Source organism: Hirundo rustica, chromosome 11 (assembly GCF_015227805.2).
Source record: "Hirundo rustica isolate bHirRus1 chromosome 11, bHirRus1.pri.v3, whole genome shotgun sequence".
In the NCBI taxonomy this organism is placed as follows: domain Eukaryota; kingdom Metazoa; phylum Chordata; class Aves; order Passeriformes; family Hirundinidae; genus Hirundo; species Hirundo rustica.
In genome coordinates this window covers 21,424,997-21,441,903 of record NC_053460.1, presented here as the reverse complement: position 1 = coordinate 21,441,903, position 16,907 = coordinate 21,424,997, and the positions used below count along the sequence as shown (strand labels likewise).

General features: G+C 45.7%; 1 protein-coding gene across 2 annotated transcripts in view; it reads right to left on the bottom strand.

The window, feature by feature from the left end:
- Positions 1-1,486, bottom strand: part of LOC120757933 (hydrocephalus-inducing protein-like) — a 43,355-nt gene extending 41,869 nt beyond the window's left edge. The window contains exon 1 of one of the 2 annotated variants that reach the window (XM_040075667.2): positions 1,353-1,486. The gene's annotated coding sequence lies outside the window, so the exon portion shown is untranslated. Of the gene's footprint in view, positions 1-323; positions 357-1,352 lie in introns of those variants that run through there. The other variant, XM_040075668.2, reaches the window with a different exon arrangement.
- Between the last annotated feature and the right edge of the window lie 15,421 nt (positions 1,487-16,907).

Sequence of the window (16,907 nt, the reverse complement as noted above, 5' to 3'; positions counted from 1 at the left end):
AAAACCCCCACACCAAATGTGAATGCAAAAAACCCAGCCCATGACTTAGTAGTACTGTGCAGATGGATATCACTATTTTTCACAGCACAGCACCACCTTGGTATAGGGAATACTCACATGGTCACAAACTTTATGAGCACCATTAAGAACTGGAAGGAAAGCACAGTATCTGTATGGGTCAAGACACTCAGCCACAGTAACCTACCAGGATATTTCAAATCTGAAATGGATCCACTGATGCATGATTCAAAACAAGATCACTCCTCCATACCAGTAACGATTTTAACACAAGTTACTTCTAAAGTAAACAACTTGGCCTTCACCTTGGAATTTATCTTCCAGAAGCACCACATTTGATACAGCAAACAGGACAACAGAAGATAAATCCTTGCCCAGGCAAAATTTATTCAGTCTTCGGTAAACATCAAGTTGTGTAGTAAGATCCTAATGTGGCTTCTGTCACTCAAAAAATTAATCCTACTTCTTAACGAAGGAAACATGTGCACTAAGGACCAGCAATCTAGGAAGAACCCACCTGTCTGGGAATACAGAAAACCAAAGCAAAACAAAACAAACAAAAAACCAAAACCCACAACCAACAAACAAACAAACAACAAAACAAACAAAAGTCAAGGAAAGCTCGTTTCAGAATGCTGCCAGACCGTAGCCATTCATCACCTGGACACAGGGACTAACACTGGGAGTTATCCCGAGCTCCGCCCAAGCGTGCCACAGCAGCTCCGATGCAAAAGGATGCTGACTTAAGTAAGGGATTCCAGGAGAAAAACAACAGCCAGTGTCAGAAGGGAAAGAGACAGGCGCTGAGCGACACGCAAATCTGGCATGCACATTTCTTACAGAAACCCAAAACCCTGAACGCACTGGCCAGGCTTTCCCCCGCCCTTTTCCCCCTAGCTGTAGCGTGAAATGCCACTGACAATTTTCTCGCCTTCGCATCCGCTTCCCAGCGCACACAAACGCCGCGGCCCGCGCTGGACGGGGAGCCCGGAGCGAGCGCTGAGCCGGGGCTCCCGGCGCCGCCGGGAGGACGGGGCGGCGGCGGCTGCCGGGAGCGGGGCTCCCCGCGGGCAGCCCAGGTGAGGAAGTCGGCGCCAAGCCGGGGCTGCGGGGCCGGTGCGGCACGCTCCGAGCGCAGCGATGCCCGGCCGCAGGGCACGGCCGCCAGCGCGGCAAACGCCGCGGGGTCCCCGCACCCCGCCCGGCCCCCCGGGACCCCCGCACCCCGCCCGGCCCCGCGGGGTCCCGCACCCGGGACCCGCGCCCGGGGGACCCCACCGGCCCGACCGCACCCGCCGGCCTCGGGAAGGACAGGGCCAGGGGCGATACTGGACCAGGCTTTGACGCGGATCTTCAGCTCGCCCCTGCGGCTCCGGCATGGCTTTCTTGGACACGCGGAGCTTGTTGAGCCCCCCGGAGGCGGACAGCACCACGGCTCGCATCTCCTTGGCGTCCCCGGCGCGCAGGCTGCCGCCCGCGCCGCCCTCGGCCGTCCCTGCCGCCTTCTTCTCTGATCATCTGCTTCGTCTCCTCGGCTCGCTGCGCTCCCTCCTTGGCCATGGCGGGGCTGCGGCGGCTCCCGCGGTGCCGCCGTGCGAGGCCGGTGCCGCCGTGCGCAATGGCCGCGGAGCCGCCGGCGCCCGCCCGCCGCACTGCACCGGCTGCGCGGCGCCCTCCGCCCCGCGCCGCGCCCGCAGCAGCCCCCGGCACGGAGTCACGGGACCAGGCCGCCCGAAAGGACCTCTGAGACCACACCCTGTGACCCATCCCCACCTCGCCACCCGGACCGTGGCACTGAGAGCCACGTCCGCTCCTTCCTTAAACACCTCCAGGCGTGGGGACTCCAGTACCTCCCCGGTCAGTCCATTCCAATGTCTACATCATCTTTCTGTGAAGAAATTCCTTCCAATGTCCACCTGAATTTCCCTTGAGGTGCAGGTTTAGTAAGTTCTGTCACTTGTTACCTGGGAGAAGAGCCGACCCCCAGCTGGCTCCATCTTCCTTACAGGTAGTTCTAGAGGGATAAGGTCACCCTGAGTCTTCTCCTCCAGCGTGAACAGCCCCACTGTCACCTTAGGCCAGTGCAGAGCCCAAAGCCCGCTGAGCTGAGTGTGATGAGACGTTAATTTTGAGGAACTAAGGATTTTTTTGGAAAGTTAAGATAATAAGTTGCTGAACTAGCTGAAGTAGATAGGTAATCTTTGTTCGCAGTTAACAGAAGCCGGATCTTAGATAAGCTACCCTGGATCTTGTAACTCATTTCTTGTCGGGTTTATGTTTATGTAGTTGTCCTTGTCATGAAAAACAGAATGTGGTAAATAAGACATAAGATAGCTGCAGATTTCCTGCTTAAAGGATCCGTTGAACACAGGAAACTGTAAGTTCTACCAAGGAATCATTTGTCACGAATGCATTGAAAAGGTAGAAAGGTCAGGACGAGGAAGACTCATTTTACTTCCTCATTTTAGGTGACCCCTCCCCAAAATAGACCCCCGACTCATTTTAAGAAACAAAGTACGCATGCTTAATAGCCTTTTTGCCAATTAGCATACGAAGCGAGGAATGGGAGGTGACAGGGGTATGAATATGCATTTGTATTTTGGATATTCAACACTTTTGTGAATAAAAGACTTTGTAATTACCTGTGAATTTCGCAGTGCGAATTAGGGAACTATCCCGCGTGCTGCCCGGCCGTAATAAACATACACTTTCTAACTCTAAACTGTTAGAGAGTTTTTGTCCGTCACAGTTGGGTATCGATACTAGATCAATACCCATATTTCTTTAATAAGTCATTTTGGCGAGCCAGGCAGGAGACTGCTCTCTCTGGCCATGGGGCCAGCGGGGTCCAGGACCCCTCTGGGCGCCCACCCGGAATTTTCTGGGAAGAGGACTCCTGCGGTCCTGCTGACTACCCGGGGAAAGACCAGAACCTGCTGGAACTACGGACAAAAGGTGTGTTTATATTTGAAAATAGGTACCTTGGTATAGGCGGTTGGTAAGACACTGAGAGACGTCTCGTGCACAACATACGCCTCTTGGGTTTGTTTGTAAAAGTTGTGTCAGCTCTGCGGAGCTTGGTATCAGTGGTTTGGTAGTCCGTGTCCCGTAGTGGGGACAGCGGCAACCTTTGTTGTGTCATCTTGCAGTTTAAAGGTGCCTTGGTAGTCCGTGTCCCGTAGTGGGGACAGCGACAACCTGTCTTTGTTGTGTCATCTTGCAGTTTAAAGGTGCCTTGGTAGTCCGTGTCCCGTAGTGGGGACAGCGGTAACCGGTTTTTTTTTGTTATGTCATCTTGCAATTTAAAGGTGACTTGGTAGTCCGTGTCCTGTGATGGGGCAGCGGCGGCAGTGAAATAACCGGTGTTGTTGTTGTGTATTAGGAGCAGCGGTGGCTCCGGTTACAGTTTGTGGTTCAAAGGTACCTTGACAATCCATAATCCGTGTGGCGAGCCCGTGCTGGGACGCGAAGGGTCCCGTTGTGGGTCGTGGAAAATCCCGATTGCGGCCCCGAGTGCACGGAGTGTGTGTGGTGTGAACGGATCCGTGTTCTGTGGTCTCGTGGTTTTGTGTGTTTGTGTCTTCAGGTGTGGAAGAATTATTGGTGCACCGTATGTATCGTGGTCTGTGGGAGTTTGTGTAAGCGTTTTGATTTGTGTGATTTTGGAGTGTGTTAGTAATCTGTGTAAATGGTTTTAGGAGTTTTGCAAGCTTGAAGTTGTAAAAACCTTTTGAATTCCCCGCCTGATCAGTGGAGGGATACCTCTGTTTCCAAGGACGGAAGGATTTAAAGTGTTTGTGTTGTATCCAGATTGTGTGCTGCAGGGGAATTAGACTGTGTGTGAGCTTGAACAGCGTGTGCTTTTGGCAACAAAATTTTGCTTACGTTTTGTTAGGTGAAAAAAGTATTTGTGTAGTTTAAATTGTTTGGTTTTGAACTAAAAGAAGGAGCAGCGTAAGGAGGTTTGAAACCTGAGCCAGCCCCAGGAATTGGGAGGGGGTGATTTGTTTCCCCGGTAACCGCGGGGGAATCCAGGCTCTGCAGCCTCGGGCCGCGTCTCTAAACTCCCTGTAAAACCCTAAGAAGTTCTTTTGGCGAGTGAGTGTTTTAGTTAAAGGGAAAAAGGTTTTGCTTGTTTGTGAGGTTTGCAGTTGCTAGAGTGTGTGGCAATATTCTAAAGTCCTGGTGGCGTAGTCCTTAACCACAGAGTGGAGAGGCAGCGTGGGATCAGGGTTACCCCCCACCTCCTTCTCACGGAGGGATTTGTGTGTGGTGTCCCGGCCGAAATCCGTAGGATTTTTCGGCGGGACCTTGTTGAAACTTCTGGTGGAGTGTGTTTGGGGTCGTGAGGGACCCCTGGCTATTTTCTTTGTGAACCTAAAACGGTTGGTGTTTGGAGTTGGGTCTCTCTAAGAAAAGGCTTTGATTGTGTGCAGAAAGCAGAGAGCATAAGCATAAGCAGAACTTATGCCCAGAGTTAGCAGAAATAGCCGATAAATTTTTGGTGCTGAGAAGCGCAATTGAAGTAGTCTACTTTGTGTTTTGTAACATCTTGGACCAAAAGGGATTCTAAACATGGGGGCAAATGAGAGCAAAGAGATTCCCAGAGGAAGCCCTTTAGGGTGTATCTTAACACACTGGAAGGAACTGGTGGGCTGTGGTGGTACCGAAACTAAGAGGGAGCTTGCTAAGCTTTGTACACAATGGTGGCCATTATATAAACTTGATGAAGGTGTGAAGTGGCCAGTAAACGGTACACTGGACTATGAGACATTATTACAATTGATGCTTTTCCTTTGGTGTAAACAAAAGTGGCAAGAAGTAGCTTATGCTGATATGTTTTTCACTCTCAGGAATCATCCCGAGTGGCAAAGGGATTGTGGAATGAGGTCACCATCTGATCCTTTAGTATTAGCCCTTGAAAAGGATAATAAAGCTACTAAAGGGAAGCCCAAACGGTGTTGTAGTACCTGCTCGATAAATCAGAGGTGCACCCATCCTGACAAAGTATACAAAGCAGAGGCTTTGGAACAAGAGACAGAAGACCTACTTAAGCCAGCCCCTAGAGGCAGGGAAAGGAGGAGGGTGGTGGGGGATGCAAATTCAGAACCATCATTGACTCCAACCCCCCTCACTTCATCTTTAGCTTCATCTTCCTTTGGGAGGACAGCAACTGAAGTAGGGGTTTCTTCCCACCCACTCCTAAACCCCGGGATCCATCACTGCCTAGCGTGACAGTGAGTGGGATGAACCTGAACCCCTCTCACCACGTCCTAAGGTTCCCTCACGAGGACCTATAGGCATCAAGGACCCGAAAACAAACCAGAGTTGTTGTACAAGCACCTCTAAGACAAGCAATAAACCCTCTGAATGGGGAAACAAAACTGATTAAAGTTCCCTTTTCCTCAATTGATTAGAAATTGGGAAAGGATTGCTAAGGGCTATCGAAGTGATCCTATAGGGATTGCTAAAAAAATAAAGTTTATAGTTAAGCAGCATTCACCTGATTGGGCAGATCTGCAACTGCTACTTGATGCCTTAACAGAAACTGAGAAGCAATTAGTTTTGAAAGTAGCTGGGGATCTGGCTAAAGATGATTGTGGGACAAACACAGGAGGATGTTAAAGATGTATTTCCCTTCAAGACCCAGGTTGAGATCCTAATGATGATGAGGAATTAGGGGCGGTTAAAGAGATCCCAAGAACTAATAGTAAAAGGGCTAGAAAGAGCAATCCCCAAAACCATAAACTGGTCAGCCTTATATGCTATCAACAGGGCCCCTCTCAAACACCTTCTGAATTTCTAGATCACCTGCGAGACGCAATGCGCCGACACAACCACCCTGGATCCTGGATCTGATGAAGGAATGCAGCAATTAATAAATTTATTTTTAGGACAATCCACAGGAGATATCAGGCGGAAACTCCAGAAGATCCAGGGCCCAAAACAGCCGGAATTTAGAAACTTATTAGATGAGGACTGGAGAGTTTTTAGTAACCGGGAAGAAGGGTATAAACAAGGGATGAAGAAGAAACTAGCAGCAGTAGTAAAAGAAGGAGAAAAAGGGAAACATGGGCAAGGTCCACCAAAACAAGGACCACCCCCGACTAGGAAAAGATCAATGTGCATTTTGTAAGAAATTTGGTCACTAAGAAAAACCAGTGACCAGAATTAAGAAAGGGTAATGAACATAGAAAAGGTGATCAGAAAAGGGAAAAAGTAGTTGCTCATGTAAAAGAGGACTGAAGGGGACCGGAGGGCCCTACCCTAGGGGACCCTCTGGTTATATTTAAACTGGGGAACAAAGAAAAAGAAGTGAAATTTTGATAGATACAGTGGGCAACATTTTCAGTGTTGAATAAGGCCCTATACCTGTAACCAATGACTATGTTATTGGCAAAGGAGGCAACTGGCCAATCTGAAGAGCTTATTTTGTAAACCATTGAAGTATAAATTGGGAAAACAGTGGGGCAATCCATCGATTTTTATACATGCCTAATGCTCCATCTGCACTTTTGGGCAGAGATTTGCTAGAGCAGCTGGAAGCAAGAATAATATTCAAAAATGGGGAAATTAGTTTGGAGGTAAAGGATCAACAATATGTAGAACTGTTAAGCTTAATGCTAATAACCAAAGAAATTGAAGTGGCAAGTGAAAAAGAAAATTTTAGGAAAATAATGGATCAAGTATTTCCAGGAGTGTGGGCCCTCCAATATACCAGGTAGAGCAAAGAATGCACTACCAGTGCAAATCAGGCTTAAAGAAGGAGGACAGCCAGTAAGGGTTAAACAATACCCCCTAAAGAAAGAAATATAGAAGGGTTAGCCCAATATATGAGAACTTTCTGCAGCTAGGACTACTGAGAGAGTGTCAATCTGATTTTAATACTCTATTCTGCCAGTAAAGAAACCTGATGGGTCATACAGATTAGTACAGATTAAGGGTTGTTAACAAGGTAACTGAAGACGTGTATCCAGTGGTTGCCAATCCCTACACCTTGTTAACCCGTTTAACACCTGAACTAACTGGTTTACTGTTCTAGATCTAAGGATGCTTTCTTTTGCCTCCCTCTCCATGAAGCCCAGCCAGAAAATTTTTGCATTCGAGTGGGAAAGCCCTAAAACTGAAGAAAAACTCAGCTCACATGGTTGTTTTACCGCAGGGGTACAAGAACTCCCCCACTATATTTGGGGAACAGCTTGCCAAGGATTTAGAGTCCTGGGAACCTCCACCAGGAGAAGGACAATACTCCAGTATTGTGGATGATCTCTTAATAGGCACCTGACCCAGGAGCATGCGTGGACTGGACGGTAAGCCTCCTAAACTTTCTAGGCCTGCAGGGGTATCGAGTATCCCAGAAGAAAGCCCAAATGGTGAGGCAAACAGTTATTTACCTGGGTTACGAAGTAAGTGCTGGACACAACGGACTCTGGGGCAGGATCGCAAGGAAGCAATATGCCAGACCCCAAAACCTCAGAAGTGAAAGAACTAAACACCTTTTTAGGCATGACAGGGGTGGTAGCAGACTGTGGATTTATAACTATGGGTTGCTTGTTAAACCTCTTATGCCTTGATCACGGAAGGAGGAGCAGAGATCTTCAGTGGACAAAAGAATGCAACCCGAGCCTTCAAACCAGCTAAAGAAAGCCCTTATGTCCAGCTCCATCCCTAGGACTTCCAAACGTGAGGTAAACCATTTTTCCTGTTTTCTCATGAGAAGCAGGGGATGCCTTGGGAATATTAGCACAGAACTTAGGCCCGTACCGGAGGGCAGTGGCCTATCTTTCCAAGCAACTGGACACAGCAGCTAAGGATGGCCAGGGTGCCTCAGAGCAGTTGCAAGCAGTAGCAATAAAACATCCAAGAGGCACGTCAAAGTCACCCTAGGCCAGAAGATGATTGTGCTAGGATCTTCACACAATGTCTGCAGTCCTTGAGGGCAAAAGGGGGACATTGGCTCTCCCCACAGAGATTTCTGAAGTACCAGAGCCATACTGGTAGAACCAGATGATGTTGAAATTGTGGTAACTAACATTGTGAACCCAGCTTCCTTCCTCAGCGGGAGGTAACGGAGGAACCAGTGATCCACGACCGATTGCCTGGAGACCATTGAAGCCACCTACTCGAGCCGCCCAGATCTGAAGGGACAACCCCGTCCCGCTTGAGGATGCTGAGGACCTGGTTTACTGATGAAGCAGCTATGTCGTCAGTGAAGAAGGCATGCTGGGAATGCATTTACCACAAGCCAAAGAGGTAAGAGAGTCTGGGCCATTACAACTAATACATCTGCACAGAAGGCTGAAAATAATTGCCTTAATCCGAGCCCTAGAGGCGGCAAAAAGGAAAAGAGATCAACATCTACAACTGACTCAGGGTATGCATTCGGAGTGGTTCATGCTCACGGAGCCATCTGGAAGGAAAGAGGACTGCTGAATTCACAAGGCAAGAGTATTAAACATGCACAAAGAGATACTGAGGCTATTAGATGCCATACACACTACCTGAGAGAGTAGCCATAATGCACATAAAGGCACACCAAAAAGTGATCTCTGAATTGGAAGAAGGGGAATATGCTGGCGGACAGAGAGGCAAAAGAAGCAGCAAAAGGTGAGGTACCCGATAAGGCTGTTGAGGCAGCATTGATTCCAGAATGGAAAAGTTTCTATTGAAGGTAAGCCGGTGTACAATAAGAAAGATAAGAAACTTATCAAGGTAGAAAAGGCAAGTTATAATCATGAGGGATGGGCTGTAACAGAAGAAGGGAAACTTGTAGTACCCTCCTATTTGTTGTGGTCATTAGTACAGAGGGAACATGAGAAAACACACTGGGGAATAGATGCCCTGTATAACCATTAGAAAGAAAGAATCATGGCCAGGAAATTGGCAGGGCACAGTGATACAAGTAACTCGTCAGTGTAGGTCTTTGCCTCCGAACTAACCCTAAAAATTACCCAAAGCCTAAAGTGGGACAAATTGGGAAAGGTTGTGACCTGGGCAACAATGGCAAATTGATTTTACAGAACTGCCCAGGAAGGGAGGGTATCGTTACCTATTGGTGTTAACTGACACCTTTTCAGGATGGCCAGAAGCCTTTCCTGCCAGGACAGCTAAGGCCCGAGAGGTGACCAAAGCACTGTTGCAAAGAAATAATACCAACGATTTGGAGTTCCAGCCACCATATCCTCAGATAGGGGACCCACACTTTATTTCGAAAATTGTGCAGCAAATAAGTCACCACCTGGGAATAGACTGGGAATTGCACACCCCATACCACCCTCAATCTAGCGGCCAGGTGGAAAAGATTGAACCATTTGATTAAACAACAAATTGTAATACTGGGGCAAGAAGCAAATTTGCCCTGGCCTCAGGCTCTCCCATTGGCCTTGTTGCGAATTCGGACAAAACCAAGAGCAAAAGAGAAACTAAGCCCTTTTGAATATTGTATGGAAGGCCATATGCAGTTCAAGAGGGAACAGCATCCATTCAAGTAGGGGAAGAAACCCTACATGGATATATGGTGGCCCTAAATAACAACTTAGAGAATTGAGAAGTATGTGGCTGGAACTCAAACAGAGAACTAGATGGGGCCAGTACATGATGTACAACCTGGGATTATGTGTATGTTAAGTCCTTTTGCAGAAAAAACCTTAAACCACAGTGGGAAGGACCATTCCAGGTGCTCCTCACTACCTTCACTGCAATCAAGATCCAAGAACAGAAGGCCTGGATCCATCACTCTCCCGAGTGAAGAAAGCCCCAGAGGGAATTTGGAAGGCCACACCAGGCGATAACGAACTGAAGCTGAAGCTCACTCGGAAACAACGAATAAATGGACTAAGAGTTATTTTGGGACATTATGTGGAAAGTTGTAACTATTGTAGTAATTACGTTAACCATAACAGGAGTCAACGCAATACCACGAAGGTATAATGTGACTGGGATATACCAGTGCCAAGGAAGAGCCTATGATCCTTACTCTCGTAAGGCTTTAAAAACAAGATACTAAAAGTCACAAATGCAAGCTTGTGGGAGGGAAGAAATGTTTGGGGATGTAAGTATGCATTCGTACAGGATGGGTTCCACGAGGCTTACCATCCACCCATTAAACTCATCAGGGTTAGTCCTGAATGCTGTGATAAATGCTTGAGTACATGTCTAGAGTTTAGGCTCAAATAGAAGGCGTGTGCGATAAGAGGTATATGACATTGACTTTAACATCACTCAGGTATGTACTGAGTACCATAAGAACCAGACCAAGATCACTCCACCAGTGCCAAGAAAGGCTTGTGATCACCAAGGATGCCAGCTATTCCAGAAGTGAGGAACAAATAACTCCTGTAGTTACCAAAATTGGGCCATATGCTATTAAGTAGACAGGAGTTCAGAAGCTGATAGTTAACCCAAAGTGGTCTTTAAAACGAGTAGAAATGGGAGTACAGGTAAATGCTTCACACGTTCGGCCAGAATGTGCCCCATTTCTCAGGAACTCCTTTATGGACTGGACTACTTGGCTTCAAAAAAGTATGCCTCCCAATTTTAGGAACAAGAGGGATCTCACTGGATTGCTAGGAACAGGACTGGGAGTGCTGAATGCAATAGATTCAGAAGTGTTACTGAATAAATTAACCACAATAGGGAGCGATTTAGTCAAACTACAACAACCTTTGCAATCCTCTCTACCAGCACTAGGTAACAATCACTGGAAATTGACCAAGATATTACCAGAATGGGAAGACAGAGGAGCGAGATCATGAAGTAATAATTAACGCACTAGGCACAGCTAGTGAAAACATCTCGTTGGCCCTAGGATGTACTCAGGCACAACTGTGGATGCAATCAGTGGCTGCCGCAGTTATCAAGGAAGGTGGAGAAGGAATATTCCCTGCTGAAATTCGCAAAATTGTCTGGGATAATGCCTCTGATATGGAGAGGGGAACTTCAGTCCTGGTGGGTGTTGGTCAATTTCACCTAGAACCCTGTGACTAGTGTAGTGACAGCCTTTGTTTTAACTATACACGATGCCTCAGTGGACTTAATACACCCAATAGTCCCCTTAGGATTAAACCACGAGGGGAACTGTATTGTACCCTTCTGAACACAGAAATGTGGGCACGAGAAATTAAAGGAAAGTGGCAAACTATTAATCTAGAGCCCTGTACTGTGAGGAGACAATTAGGATACATATGTGAAGGGACATTAGAGGGTGACAAAGACACTTGTTTAGACACAGACCAAGTATTGTCACTTTGAAACACATCCAGGCAAACAGACAACTTCACTTGTGTATATAGGACAAGGTTGTGTCTGTCTTAGGACAGCATGCCCCATCATAAGGATAGACAACCAAATCGTGAATGAGACTCAATTCAATTTGTGTGTTTTGCAATTTTGTTAGAATTAAGGGATGTGATTTTCCTATCGAGTACCCGTAATATCACATCAGTATATAAAGGCCAACCTAGCCACTGTGCAGAAGATATTGCCTGTGCCCATAGGAATGAATTTGACTTTGGTTGCTCAATTGCTGAAGCATCATGAATTGAGAGAAATCTTAAAAGAAATTAGAGATGAAAGTTAAAAAGACATTAATTACCATACACCATGATACAGAGACCATCAAAGGGGTTTTTAAAAGGCTTGAGGAACATTTGTCTCATCATTGGTGGGATGTGCTTTTTGGGTGGTCACCAACAGCAACCGGAATATTGAATACCTTAATCCACCCTATAGTTGTGTTGCTTATTTTGGTCAGCATAAGTTTAGTGTTATCCATTGTAATACTTGTTTGGAACTGGAGGATGCTACGACGAGTGGCAGCTTTAACATCACTGTCAAAGGCGTATGGCTTAAGTTTTGAGAGACACTAGCTGTACAGCTTGGATAGATGAGGAAGACTCTGTATACTGAGTAAAAGAATTTACTCATTTCAAAGAAGAAGTGGGGAATGAGACTGTTAATTTTGAGGAACTAAGGATTTTTTAGGAAAGTTAAGATAATAAGTTGCTGAATTAGCTGAAGTAGATAGGTAATCTTTGTTCGCAGTTAACAGAAGCCGGATCTTAGATAAGCTACCCCGGATCTTGTAACTCATTTCTTGTCAGGTTTATGTTTATGTAGTTGTCCTTGTCATGAAAAACAAAATGTGGTAAATAAGACATAAGATAGCTGCAGATTTCCTGCTTAAAGGACCCATTGAACACAGGAAACTGTAAGTTCTACCAAGGAATCATTTGTCACGAATGCATTGAAAAGGTAGAAAGGTCAGGACGAGGAAGACTCATCTTACTTCCTCATTTTAGGTGACCCCTCCCCAAAACAGACCCCCGACTCATTTTAAGAAACAAAGTACGCATGCTTAATAGCCTTTTTGCCAATTAGCATACGAAGCGAGGAATGGGAGGTGACAGGGGTATGAATATGCATTTGTATTTTGGATATTCAACACTTTTGTGAATAAAAGACTTTGTAATTACCTGTGAATTTCGCAGTGCGAATTAGGGAAATATCCCGCGTGCTGCCCGGCCGTAATAAACATACACTTTCTAACTTTAAACTGTTAGAGAGTTTTTGTCCGTCACAGTTGGGTATCGATACTAGATCAATACCCATATTTCTTTAATAAATCTGTGAGGCCAGGCTGTCTGGTTGGACCAGCCACGCTCTGTGCTGCAGAGCTCATGGCGTCGTGGATTAAATCTCCACTCGAGATGCCCACCTCTTGATCCTCACTGGGGAGCCCAGTGTGCAGAGTCGCACCTTCCCTGCTCCTTGTCCTGACGCTCTTCTCGGGCCAGCTCGGTGAGCACTCAGTGTCAGAAGAACCGTGCAGCTGCCTCACGACTGACACCTTTGCAGCAAGAAACACAAGCTTGAGACTTTGCTGTGGAGCACAGCAACGCCTTTATCCAGCAGCTCTTTACCTGGTGATCAGTGCTGGTCTTTGGCGCTTCCTGTGGGGAGCTAAATCCTTTAATATGAGCACAGGGTGTACTGCAAGGCACCCACCTACCAGGGCTCCCTGGCACTGTCCTGGTTTGGGTCCCTAGGGAGAGACCTCAGGCATCAGCCACTTAGCCCTGTGTTAATGAGCGTCAGGGCCTGCAGCCTCCCCTAGGGCAGCTGAGCGTGGATTTTGGGGGATCACTAGTTGTGATTCCATGGATATCAATGGAACATCTATTGAGTTCAGTATTAGATCCCTGCACCAATTTGCAGATGGCCCCACCGCTGGAGTAAATCAGCCTAAAATGATGCATGTTTTTATGGAGTTCCAAAGTTCATTGCAGCGCGCCGTGTGTACGGCCGGTGGTCCTGCAGACCACCCTGTGGGTACAGTTCTTTCATCAGACTTCTTGATGAAAGAAAGTTGCCCGCAGCAACTGAGCTCTTGAGAAGCTTCAGGACCTCTCTGTCATCTGTTGGGGATTATGACCACCCTCTCCTTAAGCTGTGGAGTTGTAGTGGTCTGAGTTCATCAATACTCCTTAATTTCACAAGGTGCATTTATTTCATCTTGGGTCATGTATTTAGTGTTCAAGTGTCATGATATGTTTTTATGTTAAATAGGCTGTTTTGTTGTCCCCTATACTAATAATTTAATCCCAAATTGTACCCCCACATCCCTTTCCCTGACTGCAGTCACTTATTTAGCTGTTGATCCTTCCCTGACCCTGCCTTTTCTTCCAGACTGTTCCCTATCACCGTCCCAATCTTCAAATCTCTGATGCCTTATTAGTTTAGATTGCTCCCCTCCCGTGGGTTCCCTTATTGGTCCCAGTATTGCAATCCTCTCCTGCTAACCCTCTCCTATTGGATCCCTACCCCGAACTCCCCCCTCTCCCCATGTGGTCCCTCAAAACCTGCTGTCCTGCCCTGAGGAGAGGGGTTTTTTCAGGGATTTTTCTTTTAAAGATTCTTAGGTCCAAGCCTCTGCTCTGTCTTCGAGTTAAGTTACAATAAACAAATCTTGGAGCTGCAAGCTTGGCCCACCTCGCATTCTTTACGCTGATCCGCCGGTGACTGCCTGGGACACGCGGGGCCCCGGGGGGACGTGTTGCATCCCCATAAAGAGCAGTGATATCGAAGAGTGTCGTGACACTCAAGTATTTGAAGGAAGCCGAAAACATTGGAAATACCTTGACTATAACAAATAATGGGGTAAAAACATTTCCATTAATAGTAACAAGGTGAGATAGTGGAGGATAGAATTTTCATATTCCTTTGCAATTTGGGAGTTTTTTTCTCTCTTGCCTGGGAAAACTTTAGGACAAAGTATTTTTTAAAGGCCATTTCTGAGAATTTGTCATGTAAGCCTGCCATAAATGAAGCAGTAAATAAATAAATACATATTAGGAGCAAAGGAGAAATAGTACTAGCCTCAGGGAAGCTTCACTAGGTTCATTACCTCAAGCAGTTCAAACAGGTTTTGTCAAAAGTGAAGTCTGAGGCCTCAAACACCACTTAAGTCATCCTTGAGGTATGTTTTGACAAAGACTCAGAACCAGCTCATTAACACCATCCAGAATTTTGTGTGGGACATATTAAAGCGATGCCATTCACTTCATTCCCAGTAGCAGTGTGTGGAGAGATCTAACTTTTAAAGATCAGGAACCTTTTTTCCACCCTTGTTCCCCTGCTAACATCATGAATATCCCCTCCGTGTTCCCTACACTTGGCTAATTCAGTGCTGTAATGGGGAATACAAGGTTCTGTCACTTTAGATCTGGCCATTTGAATGCATGACCAGGCGGGCAGCAGCTGAATAAAGAATAACATGCACTTGTCTCCAAATGATTCACTCTGCTGGCATCTTGTTACAGTTCTAACTCAAATGAATGGTGAAGTGTAGAGTGACTGGGGAAAGTAAAGCAGATAACATATGGCAACTAATGACATCCAGAATGATGAGACACTACGGGACAGCTCACTCGCATCACTCCAGCAGCCTGCAAGAGCCAAAGAAGTGAATCTGGGCCTTCAAACTGCATTTGTTTTGCAATGGTTTCTGAGTCTTCTAATTAAGCCTCCTCATATTGATTTAAAGCTGTTCTCTATTCCTCCTTGGTCCTGAACCAAAAGTAATTTATCCTAAATGCTTTAACCGTGTACTGTTTGCAAGTCAAAATGTTGAAGGATGGCCATTTTGTAGAGACATGACGTATGGTAGAACCAGAAATTGCACAGGTCAGTTGTGGCCACCGAAATAACGTGTAGCAGGATATTTTTGCATAATCATGATTCCATTAATTTGATCTGATTCCTGAGCACTTCTTTAAGAACATTTGATGATGCAGTACAGATGCATACACTGATGTAAAAGCAGGATTTATTCTGACAGTTGACTGTAAATTGAACCACTCTGGAAACAGGCTGTGGGAGGGCCATTCCTATCACTTCAGGCTTCCCTCAAAGCATTCCATGGTGGCTTTCCACTGACTTCAGCGGCCAGTGGGTTGGGCCTCTACAAGTGAAAACACAGGACTCGATGTGATGAGCACAGACAAGCAGTGACAATGAACATGCTGTGAGAACCTGAGCAAAAGGGAATTAAGAGTTCTTTCATCACCATCTGGACCTGCTGGTCAAGCTGGGGATATCTCTTCTTTGAGACAGTTATTTTAAAATGCTGTGCAGAAAGGAAGGGAAACGGAACAGTGCACTTGTGGATAAATGCTGGCAGTTGCAGTCAACATTTCCTCCTGATTCGGATTTTTTTTATTTTCAGAACATAATGTTCCCTTGTTCAGCAAAGGAACCTATCTATGACTATACTACTTACTGTTTTGAGGGTTCAGGCCTGAATTTCGTGGAGGGGAGCAGGCATTCAGGATAAATCTGACTGTAGTACTGCCATACTTCTGGAGGAAGTTAGAGGAAGAATTTGAAGTTGCTATTGGAAACTCAGACCCAGTAGAAGGTCGATCAAAAACTGAAATAGACGAGTGAAATGCAAGGTTTGATACTGTGTGAAGATGAAACCAAACCAAACAACCCATGGGCCATTGTGCAAAAGAAGTATCCCCCACTAGATACTGATTACGTTCTTGACACCACTTCTTTTTGGAAAAACAATGAGATTTGTGTTCAAGGACTGGATGTCCTTGTATCAGTTTCCCTTAACAGGAACAAGAAGACTGAATAAGGGCTAATCACCTTGCTGAAAGGAAGTAACCCATAAATGGCAAAAACAAATCCTCAGTTAGAATGCAATTTCTATCTCAGTATTTTTTTGTGGGGCATAAATCATGTTTTGCCTTTAGAATAAAGTATTACAAACATTTTTGTTATCTTAAATGATTCATTTTTCTAGTAGCTATAAATTAAACTAGAAAATCATATTGATGTATGTTCCGGCTGCTTTAATGCACAATCAAGGCAGTTTTAAATACACTGAGTTCCAAAACTTTGGGCATTTTACAGTCTATTGTCACCGAATTCTGCCTAGTGCCAAAAAGGAAGAAACTTGAGAACATGTTCAGAACACTTATTTCAGCTGATGTTATGCTCTTTAGTCCACAGCAGCTCTTATCAAGAGGAAGATGGGTTTTGTGTCTTTTCCCACCTGTATCCTTGTGTAGAATGTATTAACAAAGATATTTCCAAAGGAATCTCCAAGAGTACAGGATGTTAGATTTATTTGTTTGGGCTTTTTAAAAACAAAAGAGACCTCCATTTCCTAATTGCAGTGGTTTCACGTTTGTTAAATTTTGGTTGTTAAATGTAGTGTAGTGGTTTTAGTGGTTTGGGGGTTTTTGTTGTTGCTTTTGTTTGGTTGGTTGGTTTTGGGGGTTTTTTTGTGGGGGTTTTTTTGTGCTTTTTTTGGTGGTTTGTTTTTTTTTTTTTTTTTTTTTTTTTTGTGGGAGAGAGATTAGGAGAAAAGTAAAGCAGGC